Source organism: Pogona vitticeps, chromosome 3, assembly GCF_051106095.1.
Source record: "Pogona vitticeps strain Pit_001003342236 chromosome 3, PviZW2.1, whole genome shotgun sequence".
Lineage (NCBI taxonomy): Eukaryota > Metazoa > Chordata > Lepidosauria > Squamata > Agamidae > Pogona > Pogona vitticeps.
In genome coordinates, this window is record NC_135785.1 from 239355559 (window position 1) to 239366889 (window position 11331).

An 11331-nucleotide genomic window follows, 5' to 3' on the forward strand; every position below is an offset into this window, starting at 1 on the left:
TCTAGAAATGTGTCTCCAGTCTGGTGTGGTTACTGATAAATATGGGGTAAGATAACTTGGTGGTATCCAGCAGCTAAGCACCAATGCACATTCATTTTGAAAGGGGAAATGTATTTCACTCAAAGCGGTATCTTTTGACAGTTTTGTGAGAACAGATTTTTCAAAGATGACTGCCTGCATGGGGCTGAAAAATGCCATTACTGAAAAGATGTGTTCCTGTGAGTGGATAGCCTTTTCAAAGTTCAGTAGTGCCTCACTGTGTTATTGCTATTTGGAAAAAAAGAAAAAAGAAAACCTAACACAGTATTGAAGTTACCAGTTGATTTCCTTTATTTCTGCTTTTAATAAAGGCCTTTCAAAATGGACCAGTGGACAAAGTCCACGTCACAACAGTGGTTAAATAACTTTGTCAGATTGTATCTAATGTTTTTCAGTCAGCAGAATGTCTTTTTCCCTCTCCAGTGTCTCTTTCCCTTCCTGGAACTAAAAGTAAAATGATATCCATCAGTTATATTGGTTACAAATTACTGCTGAGGTCACACCTCAGCAAAGTAATTCTAATAATTCTAATAAGAAAGGTCTGTATGATATCTGTTCTTATAATGACCAGAGTGTTAATTATATCTGATGACGATTTTAAATTCCCCCCCCCCAAAAAATAGAATGTTTGCCTTTTTTTCCCTGCTGCTTAATGTTTTGAATATTGATTTTGGAAGCATGGGGCATTCATGTTTTAAATAAATATACATGTCTTATTTAACACAGGGGTTATGGAATTGGAGAGACTGACCCATTTTTAAAGTCAAGAATTGTATTATGAAATTAAGAGTTGTGAGCAACCTGAAGGATAATTGTGTTCCAATCTGCACATCATTTTGAAAAGTGCAGCATCTATCAGTTTGCAGAAAGATAAGGACGGAACAACATTCTCCAACATCCCTACCCACTAAAAACTGATGTTGGACCATTTTAAAGATCTTTTGCGTATTATCTGTTGTAGCAACAAGCAGCTTCTGACCGTAGTGAAATAATGTTGCGGAACACACCCAATCCTTTTTTAGATTTTTTTAAAAAAATATATTAGTTTTTCAATCTATCTAGATTCAATTCATGCTTGTTAAACATCGTGTTACATGGGTTGATTATAATTATTTGTTTTTTGTGTCTTGGTGCCTTCTTAGCTGTCCCTTGCTATCACAACCTACTGCATCTATCACGGGGTTGTCACCAAAGAGAACACTGTCCACAGCTCTACCTGGGAACAAATTAAGCAACCCTACAGACTGCAAAATGGGATAATCAGGAGCACTCCACTTGCACCGAATCAATTGTAGCCATTGCGCTGTGCCAGAAAAGAGTGGAACAACTCACAAAAGGGGTGGGGTGGAGCATTCTTGCTTAAAACATGTGGCTGCCAAAAACCAGGGCAAATAAACGCACATTAAAAGTGAATCAAATAGGGAGCTATATTCTTGTTTGATCTCCCCCTGAAGCATAATCTCACCTCAAGCTTAAAAAACTGTCTTATGTCAGTTGTCTCTAAATTTCAGAGCCAGGTTACAGCCAAGTGGGGAAAAAATAGATATCCAGTTAAGGATCCGGTTTACAGCTGTTTAAACTATCTTGGTGCTGAATGTACACATTTGATATCATACTCAATTTTTTATCATGCTGTTTTCCTGATTTTTAGGGACATGGTGGCGCTGTGGGCTAAACCGCAGAAGCCTGTGCTGCAGGGTCAGAAGACCAGCAGTCGTAAGATCGAATCCACACGATGGAGTGAGTTACCGTTGCTTGTCCCAGCTCCTCGCCAACCTAGCAGTTCGAAAGCATGCAAATGCAAGTAGATAAATAGGGACCACCTCGATGGGAAGGTAACAGCGTTCCGTGTCTAAGTCACACTGGCCATGTGACCACGGAAGATTGTCTTCGGACAAAAACGCTGGCTCTATCGCTTGGAAATGGGGATGAGCACCGCCCCCTAGAGTCAAACACGACTGGACAAAAATGGTCAAGGGGAACCTTTACCTTACCTTACCTTTCCTGATTTGCTCCAAGTCTGACTACAGCATCCAGTTTCCAATTGAAGAGAATTTGTGTGTGTTTAGTCGTTTAGTCGTGTCCGACTCCTCGTGACCCCATGGACCAGAGCACGCCAGGCCCTCCTGTCCTCCACTGCCTCCCGGAGTTGTGTCAGGTTCATGTTGGTTGCTTCGCAGACACTGTCCAGCCATCTCATCCTCGGTCGTCCCCTTCTCCTCTTGCCGTCACACCTTTCTAACATCAGGGTTTTTTCCAAGGACTCTTTTCTTCTCATGAGATGGCCAAAGTACTGGAGCCTCAGCTTCAGGATCTGTCCTTCCAGTGAGCACTCAGGGTTGATTTCCTTCAAAATCGATAGGTTTGTTCTCTTTGCAGTCCAGGGGACTGTCAAGAGCCTCCTCCAGCACCACAATTCAAAGGCATCAATTCTTCGGCGGTCTGCTTTCTTTATGGTCCAGCTCTCACTTCCATACATCACGACAGGAAAAACCATAGCTTTGACTATTCGGACTTTTGTTGGCAAGGTGATGTCTCTGCTTTTCAAGATGCTGTCAAGATTTGTCATCGCTTTCCTCCCAAGGAGAAGGCGTCTTTTAATTTCGGGGCTGCTGTCTCCATCTGCAGTGATCATGGAGCCCAGGAAGATAAAATTTGACACTGCCTCCATATCTTCCCCTTCTATTTCCCAGGAGGTGATGGGACCAGTGGCCATGATCTTAGTTTTTTTGATGTTGAGTTTCAGACCGTTTTTTGCACTCTCCTCTTTCACTCTCATTACAAGGTTCTTCAATTCCTCCTCACTTTCTGCCATCAGAGTGGTATCATCTGCATATCGGAGGTTGTTGATATTTCTTCTGGCAATCTTAATTCCGGCTTGGGCTTCTTCCAGTCCAGCCTTCCGCATGATGTATTCTGCATACAAGTTAAATAAGCTGGGCGACAATATACAGCCTTGCCGTACTCCTTTCCCAATTTTGAACCACTCAGTTGTTCCATGACCAGTTCTGACTGTTGCTTCCTGTCCCACATATAGGTTTCTCAGTAGATAGATAAAGTGGTCAGGCACTCCCATTTCTTTAAGAACTTGCCATAGTTTGCTGTGGTCCACACAGTCAAAGGCTTTTGCATAGTCAATGAAGCAGAAGTAGATATTTTTCTGGAACTCTCTGGCTTTCTCCATAATCCAGCGCAAGTTAGCAATTTGGTCTCGATTTCCTCTGCCTCTTCGGAATCCAGCTTGTACTTCTGGGAGTTCTCGGTCCACATACTGCTGAAGCCTACCTTGAAGGATTTTGAGCATAACCTTGCTAGCGTGTGAAATGAGTGCAATTGTGCGGTAGTTGGAGCATTCTTTGGCACTGCCTTTCTTTGGGATTGGGATGTAGACTGATCTTTTCCAATCCTCTGGCCACTGTTGAGTTTTCCAAACTTGCTGGCATATTGAATGTAGCACCTTAACAGCATCATCTTTCAAGATTTTAAATAGTTCAATTGGAATGCCATCACCTCCACTGGCCTTGTTGTTAGCCAGGCTTTCTAAGGCCCACTTGACTTCGCTCTCCAGGATGTCTGGCTCAAGGTCAGCAACTACATTGTCTGGGTTGTCTGGGATATCCAAATCTTTCTGATATAATTCCTCTGTGTATTCTTGCCACCTCTTCTTGACATCTTCTGCTTCTGTTAGGTCCCTCCCATTTTTGTCTTTTATCATGTTCATCTTTGCGCAAAATGTTCCTCTAATATCTCCAATTTTCCTGAACAGGTCTCTGGTCTTTCCTTTTCTGTTATCTTCCTCTATTTCTTTGCATTGTTCATTTAAGAAGGCCCTCTTGTCTCTCCTTGCTATTCTTTGGAAGTCTGCATTCAATTTTCTGTAACTTTCCCTATCTCCCTTGCATTTTGCTTCCCTTCTCCTCTCTGCTATTTCTAAGGCCTCGTTGGACAGCCACTTTGCTTTCTTGCATTTCCTTTTCTTTGGGATGGTTTTCGTTGCTGCCTCCTGGACAATGTTACGAGCCTCTATCCAAAGTTCTTCAGGCACTCTGTCCACCAAATCTAGTTCCTTAAATCTGTTCTTTACTTCCACTGTGTATTCATAAGGGATTTGGTTTAGATTATACCTGAGTGGCCCAGTGGTTTTTCCTAATCTCTTCAGTCTAAGCTTGAATTTTGCTATGAGAAGCTGATGATCAGAACCGCAGTCAGCTCCAGGTCTTGTTTTTGCTGACTGTATAGAGCTTCTCCATCTTTCAAAAGAGAATTTATTTATTTGCATTTAGAGCGGCTCTCCAAACAGTGTGTGCTTGTCCTGTCTGTGCAACACATCATAGGAGAGAAGCCAAGCCATTCAGAGTTCAACCTTTGACCCTGCCACTGGAAGAAGTGAACTCTCTTTTGGCCTCTGCTTGACCAGCTTAACTTTCACACACCCATTGGGTTCCCTTAAGTCAACTTTACCCCTGAAGCAGGCTTTGTACTTTTAACACAGGGATGGGCAAAGCCTAGGATATGAGACTCATGCAATTCCAACCCCAAGAGGCTTTTGAGGGGACTCTCCAGAGTTCCCCCAGCACCCATGCCCAGCGCCTAAAACTTTTCTTTTGCCCATGAAAGATTCATATTCCACTGCTTCGGGAAGTCCCCCAGAGCAGCAAATTCAGTATATTCTGTTACTCCCCCTCCAGAACAAAACCACAAATGGAGGTCCAGGCACAATTCTTCTAGTTTCTTCTCTTGTTCCATTTTTCCTGTCTCCCACGTTTTGTAGGACATGTGACCTGCACGGTGTCCTGGCTTGTGGCTTTCCCATAGGCACCTCCTTGGCCATGGTGGGAAGGAACATGCTGGACTAAATAACCTTTCGGTTTAATCCAGCCGGCTTTTATTATGTTGTTATGGGCTGCTGTCCTATCTTGTGCAGAATGGAGTCACCCCAGTAAATGGTATAGTTTTCACCTGGGTGGGCTCAAGACATTTTGCCTCCTGAGACAAAGGCCAAGACGGGTCCTAGCCCTATTCCATGCGTAGAAAAGTATTTCTTTGACATTGTAGAGGGGATGTCCTGGAGTGACATGGGTGGGTAGCAAGCCAGTTTAGACAGGCCACCTGAAACACTTTTCCAGCACCTTGCTACTGCCTCACTTTCCCTAATGGTGAGGTCAGCTCTGGTTTTTAGTATCATCATCATCAGATAAGTTTATTAGCCAGTGGCCATCAGACTTAGTACTTGCTATGAAAAATTCCATCTCAGAATACATTGAACCTCATGCATTTCATTTGCAGGTAGTGCCATTAAACTGCTTCACACAAGTTGGACCATTTCCGTTAGTTTAGCTTCCTTTCATTTCTCTTTCACAGATGCAAAGACTGATCCCCGAATACTTAAAAAAAAAAAGCTTCTTACAAGGAAATCTCTTTCTCTATATCATACAACTTAGCCAAGTTGCTTGATAGAGGCAAGCTAGTAGGTGTCAAACAAAGAGAAACATGTGAGCCATCGGGAATGACTGGGTCACTAGCTAATTACAGGCCTGAACATCCTCTTGTTAAAATAGTTTAGCTACCGTTAGCTGCTGACAGGTTTGTCTTGCTTGTGTTGTTTGCACAAATCAAAGGTGAAAATGATGCCTATCCTTTGTCTTGGTGCCGTAATCTCTCACATGATGCTTATACTTTGTTCTAATAGCTGGTGTAGTATTTCCATCATCCTGTGCATCTGTGCTTTGGTCATTCCACACAAGAGCTATCAGAGCTTATATGCATCAGTCCAAGTGCAGGAAAGAATGCAGACATTGAAACAATGATGTAGCTACACTCCTGGGTAGTAGCTGGACATAGACAAAATAATTATATTTTTAAGCATGCTAAACCTGACACAAAACCAGGAGTATTATAATGTGTAACTGAGTCCTTACTTTCTAAAATTACCTTTAATAGGCATTTAAGGCCTTTTTATAGGAATTTTTCAAGTTTTATGCATTCTTTTCACAATACTAAGGTTTTTAACCCCCTCCAGTCTTGCTCACTTTTTTTCCAGTAACGAAAAACAACCAATTACTTGTATGGCAAAAATAAAATTTCATTCCCTTTAATACTGATGCAAAATTTACTTTTAAAAATTAATTTTCCAAACTCTAGAATCTCGCAGCAACTTTTGATGTTGGCAAAAAAAGTGGTGTTTTTTCTGAACTGACTGTTTAAGGGCCTACATTATTCGCTTTTCTTTGAATTTGTAATTAAAACTAGCTGATTTGATTAATAACCAAATGCATTAAGCTGCTTTTAGCCAGACCAGAAACTCTTGTGGTTTTGGAGAAAATGGTTCCTTCTGACTACTGAGCGACTATCAGCTAATTTCGGGGCAAATAGCAGGTGGAAGGCAGCTGAGGGCAGTTGGAGATGGAGGTTTAGGAGCACTGCAAGGGTCTGGGTCCCACACAGTTGCTTTCCCTTTATATTAGAAGCAGTCTGTTTAAACACAATTTCAAACAACTCAGATTCAGACCTTGGGCAAGAGTTTGCATTGGCCAAGGGACAATGGGAGTTGTTGTTTTTTAAAAAAAATCTGTTCCAAGCTTGGATGTTCAGATGGAAATTGGGGGGAAAAAAACTCATTTTGGTGGTTTTCTTCCTACATAGATGCTCTTGAAACTTAGCAGTGTTACAGTTTTCAGCTGAAGCAGTTGTAGTAAAAGAAAAAGTTCTCAAGCCTTGGATGTTCAGTTCAGGGAGATTCACAGATTCTTGCTTTGCCCCCAGCAGTTGGGCGCTGTGGTTTACTGGGGCTCTGTTGTCTCTTGCATGCTATTTGACATCTAAATGAAATGACCAAACTGAAATGAACATGCAGTGTTACACACTTCATATAAAATATTCCATTGGGAGACACATTTACCTTTTCTGGCTTTAATGATCTGCAGAGTGACATTTCTCAGGCTGTGACATTTAAAAGCAGTCAGGAATGGAGCTGTGTTATCTGCTGACCCCATCGCTGTAATTTTCTAGCTTTTATTGTCCTGCCTTCCTTGCCTGCTTTTTATCTGGCAGCATATCATAGTTATTCACCTGAAGGCTTTTGAGATATGTGAAAGTCAAGCTTTGCTTTTATGACCTCTCCATTTTGATTTTAGCACATCAAATACAGATCATTTTCCTGTTTCCTTAAGCATTTACCTCTTACCTCTACAAGGCAGAGCATCAGGAAAACTCATTGGTGTTCAGATTCTGCAATGACAGTGAGCAAGTGACTAACCTTCTGATGCTGCTTCCATATACAAAATGCAACTAATCGTAATTTGTGTTGCTATCATTTAAAAAAAAAATTGTAACTCTGCTAGCAGGCAGTATTTTGTTCTGAATTTTGGCATAAAGCACTTAGCCCCTTTAAACTCTTCATAAAGAATGTCGTGAAAAATAGTGCCATCCTGGGAAGGGCAAAAAACCTAACTAAACCTGTTGAGTCAAGGGTTGAGCCAAGAAGGAATCTAGTAGGTTAGGACAATTTGGCATTTAATTAGAGGCTAAACTGATAAGTTTATATATCAAGGTGGAGCCTGGCAGAACATTTCCAAATTCCAAGACTAGTTACTGGAGCCAACAATTTTATGAACTACAGTAGATGGCAAGCCTAATAGAAGCCAATCTTGTCTTATTTTTTTGGAGATAAATGATAAGAAACAGCCCTCCTCCTCCTCCTCCCTCTGAACAGTATAATGTACAGAGTGACAGATCAGGACTTGAGAGACCTAGGTTCAAATTTCCACTTGGCCATGGAAACTCATGGCGTGTGTGCATGTGCATGTGTGCGTGTGCGGGCACTGATGAAATTACTCCTTCAATAGCTAACATGTCATGAAAACCCTATTTGAGTTCCCATGAGCTAGAGAACAGACTTTCATTTCTAAACTAAATGGACCCATGGACCAGAAGAACTGTGGAACCAGATATATTATTAGGGTGGAATGCAAAAGACAGTAAAAACCTGGATGGAGAATAGAAGAAACACAATTGTTAAGGACAGGCAAGAAGCAAAAGTAAAAGGAGACAAGTAGGGTTCAAATCCTCAATGCAGTTTTTCAGTAACAGTCATATAGAGACAAAGAGAGCTATTATAATAGGCAGTGCAAAGAAAGAGAAATGAAGAATGAAAGAGGAAAAACAAGTGAGCTTTTCCAGAAGATCAAGAACTCGAAAGGAAATGTAAGCCTAGATTTTGAATGTTGAAAGAACAACAGGGAAGCACATTATCTGACCAAGTGAAAACAGAAAGCAGAAACAGTATACTGAAGACTTCTATAGAAGAGATAAAAGGATGTCAGGTTCCTTTGAAGAGGAATCCTGTGATGAAGAGCCTATAATTCTAGAAAGTGATGTAAAAACTGCTCCAAAAGCACTGGGAAGAAATAAATCACCAGGAATAGATGGAGAATTGATAGAACTGTTTCAAGCTTTAGAGGTGAAGTCTGTCAAATCCCTAACAAGAATATGCCAAGACTTATGGAAAACAAAGCAATGGCCCCACAGACTGAAAAATTCAACATACAGTCCAACATAAAGCCTTTGACTATGTGGATCATGAGAAGCTTTGAAAGAAATGAGGGTGCTCAGCACTTGATTGTTCTGATGTGTAACCTGTATTGTGAACATGAAGCTACAGAATATGTAGATACAGAATGGTTTCTTATAGTCAAGGGTGCATTTTATCTCCTTATTTGTTCAATTTGTACACAAAACATATTGTACAGAAAGCTGGGCTACCTTCAGATGAAAGGGGAGTGAAAACTGGTGGACGAAACGGTAACAGTTACACTAAAACCCTTATCCCAGCTGTTCTGACATTTAGGGTAGATGAATAAAAATACCTCTGAACTTTGGGAGCTGCTAGTAAAAGCCTTGAGAGATTGTTGGTTTGGACCTCTCTTAAATTGGTGTGTGTAACATAGACAGAAGAAGATGTTTAGTTTTGACTATGCCTCCTTAAATATTCCAGCCAGCACAAGAGCTGCTGATTGTGGTAGTCTGGGAGTTGTAGTTCAGAAAATAATATGAGATGGTCAGGGTTTTTTCATTTGTTCCTACTTACTTCTATTTGTAGCAGCAGCGTTGCTATTCTTAGCTTCCTGGATATGTTCCTAGAAGAGAAAGAATGTTTTGGGGAGTTATATATAGTCATGGGGCTCCATACAGTGGAGTCTCGACTTACAGACGGCTCGACTTACAGACTTTTCAAGTTACAGACTTCTCTGGCCACAAAATTTAGTTTCGACTTGCAGCCGGAGAAAACCCAAAATGGAACAAAAACGGCCGGTTACGGATTAATCGGTTTTCAATGCATTGTAGGTCAATGGAGCCTCGACCTACAGACTTTTTGACCTGCAGCCACCATTCCAATATTGATTAATTCCGTAAGTAGAGGGTCCACTGTAGTATGGTACCCAGGTGCCTCCATGGGCTGCCCTCAGAGCAGCCATCTTTAAAAAAAATGAAATGTCAGAATGCCCCTGAGTACTAAGGTTAGCTCCAACACTTTCGCTCAAATTTCATAGAAATTCACCTACCTGAGAGGAATTAACCCCCTTCCCTCACATTTAAAGGGCAAATGTTTTCACCAATTTGGAACAGGGATTTTTTTTAAGCATAAGACGTCAATTGTAATACTCAACCCTATGATTCTAGCAACAGCTAGGCATTTATAATTGACCTTGATACCTTTAATACATTTTTATAAAGTTAATGACTCTAAATTGCCAACTCGAGACCAAACTGTTGTCAAATACTTTGAATTACAACAGGGATAGCTTGCAATAATACATACTGTAGTTCCTAGCAAAATCTAGTGGGGTGGCAGATGATGTCACAGCGCCTGCTACTCAGAAAGTCCAGGGGCTTTTAGCCCTTTTAGGTTCAAACTCTATTACATCATTGACAAAGAGTCACAGAGTTGCTGCCACTGCCCAACCTCTCCTTCTTTTCTTCCTTCTGAAAACATTTCCCTGCCATGCCAGCCTATGAAGTGCAGTGACAAAATTGTATATCACATCCTGTGTTTTTTGACCTAAACATTTGTGGAGAGTGGGGAGAGAGGTTGGAATTTCATTCCTTGAAACATCTTTGGCCTTAACAGTCAGCGTGTCCCTTGAAGACTTTAATTCCCTGGAGGATGTATGCCTATATTTGTATAGCCATGACACTAAGTGTTTAAATCAAGCTTTAACTTTCTAATCTAGATAAATCTTGTCTATTAGAAATATAAGGCTCAAAAAACATGAGGAAGATTTGAAAAAAAAAATGCTACACTTCTTCATAAAGTGTTTTTGTGTGTAGATGTAGGTGTTGTGCGTCACAAGTAGATTCTTCTTGAGAATTCGACAAGGAACTGAATTTTGCCTACTGTTTACAATAATTAATGTTGCTTCCTGCTCAAGTCAACAGTAGATATATAAACAGCAACATATGAAAATCTTCTTTCATAGTAAGAGCCAAATAACATGTTAATTAAAGAAGCAGCATGAAGCTAAGCCTACCTCTTCCTTTCCCTCTTACCTTTAATATGTCTAAAATAACTGTGTGGCATCATGTTCTGGACCACCGTGTGTGGGGAGAAGAGGTTAATTTTTGTCCTTATTCAGCTGTTTGCTTCCCAAATTTTGGGCTGTTTCTGTGGGGGTGAAAAGGGGGAGGAACACTTTAGTTGGTGCTAAGGGGCACTCCTTTTTTGCATGCAGGGATAGGGATGAGGGTGGAGAGATCACACAAAAGTTGTGAAGCCATCAAACGATGGTGCCATAGGGAAAGGCTTCAGTACCCAAAATCATACAGAGTTAGATCTTCCTAAACACACTGAAATCAATAGCTGTAGGACAGCCTCTCTCTAGCACAAGGCAGAATTTAATATATTCACCACCACCATAACCAGCATGGATACCATCATGGTTAGCATCACCATCATATGACTTTCTCATTCTCCACTGATACGAACATCTGCTGTCACATAAAAACCTATTTTCAAATTCATAAAAACAGTTTCTGTGGAAGGCTCATGGAGGCAAAGAACTGGGGAAAGCCGGTCAGAGCAACCCCCCCCCAAATCCCAGAACCCCCCCCCCCATCATGGTCATGCTGGTTGGGAGATACTGGGAACTACAGTCTGAAATGCAAAAACTTTACACCATTCGCTAAGTGAATGTGTGGATTTACCGTTACTTACAAAATTAGTTGTTGAAGGGCAAGAGTTGTGGGGGGAGGAAATGACCCAGATCAACATTGGTTCCTAATCTTGTGAAACCATCA

At 41.1% G+C, this 11331-nt stretch overlaps 1 long non-coding RNA gene across 1 annotated transcript in view; it reads right to left on the reverse strand.

The window, feature by feature from the left end:
• Window positions 1-306: 306 nt before the first annotated feature.
• The window catches only part of LOC140705394 (uncharacterized), a 29616-nt gene continuing 18591 nt past the window's right edge, over window positions 307-11331 (reverse strand). Inside the window, exons 2-4 of the long non-coding RNA XR_012084775.2 lie at window positions 10585-10699; window positions 9125-9173; window positions 307-483 (exon numbers count right to left, since the gene is read on the reverse strand). This is a non-coding gene — a long non-coding RNA (uncharacterized LOC140705394). The remainder of the gene's footprint in view (window positions 484-9124; window positions 9174-10584; window positions 10700-11331) is intronic.